We start from the raw sequence: 1,035 nt of genomic DNA on the forward strand, positions 1-1,035 counted from the left end.
ATCTCTTTTCTGTGTTGTAGTTTGTAGACATCCCAAAGTATTCCTTGCAGTACCAACACAGGAACTAAACACAGCTGAATTAGCGCAACTTTCATGCATTTCTTTCACATCTACAACAGTTAGATTCACTGTGGTCACTCGGAAGAAATCACTGCACATTTAAAACTTGCCCTGTTTAAGCCCGTTGGGTGCTAACGCTAGCAGGAGGGTAACACTGTGTAGGCAGCACCGATTGTTTTCTTGCTATTGACAGCACTCCAAATTCCAAACAGAGCTACGTTTTGAAATTGACCGTAATTCTCCTTTAAGAGATGTGCTTTATGATCATTTTTGGAGGCTGTAGTTTGTGAATCAGTTTCCCCGGTCTAAGGTGACTACTTCAAATTTCTTGTTGTGTTTGACCAACAGTCAATAACTCGAAAGATATTCAATTTACTATCAAACAGGAAAAACACCAAATATTCCATTGTAAGAATGTCAACCAGTACATTTGTGACACTTTTGTTTTAAAATTCCTTTTGGGGGGGCAAAATTGGTTTTTGAAATGTATCTTTAATTTCTGTCAATCTTCTAATGGTTTCAGCTCTTAAATGTACTGAAAGCAGTTTACGATATTTAATCTACCCTCAATGGTATAAATATAGTAGATGGCACATTAAAAACGTATCTGCCTACAGCACAATATAGCACATCAGCGCCACAAACTACAGCCTCCAAAAGGACCATACAGTTGAGTCAACTCCTCCCTAAAGGGTTTATTGAAAAAATGAACATTAAATTCATCGTCATCAAGTAAGATGTATTGCAATATGTTGCAGTATTTTGGTAGGTGGACCTAAAAAACTGGCAAAGTTCCTCCTTTTCTGCTAAATAAGTAAAACTTATTATTAATATTATTATATTTTTTGTATGTAAATACATTTTAATGTGGCCAGCCTCAGTTTGATATTGTGAGCTTGGTATTCAGAAATTACGTTTTAGAGGCTATACTACCGTGTGTGTGTGCGTGTGCGTGTGCGTGTGCGTGTGTGTGTG

At 37.1% G+C, this 1,035-nt stretch overlaps 1 protein-coding gene across 1 annotated transcript in view; it reads left to right on the forward strand.

Annotated features, from left to right (window-relative positions):
- Nucleotides 1–1,035, forward strand: part of cnot4a (CCR4-NOT transcription complex, subunit 4a) — an 11,702-nt gene that overhangs the window by 3,255 nt on the left and 7,412 nt on the right. The window contains 1 exon segment of the mRNA XM_032523837.1: nt 170–175. The gene's annotated coding sequence lies outside the window, so the exon portion shown is untranslated.

The sequence above is a fragment of the Etheostoma spectabile genome, chromosome 8, assembly GCF_008692095.1.
Source record: "Etheostoma spectabile isolate EspeVRDwgs_2016 chromosome 8, UIUC_Espe_1.0, whole genome shotgun sequence".
NCBI lineage: Eukaryota > Metazoa > Chordata > Actinopteri > Perciformes > Percidae > Etheostoma > Etheostoma spectabile.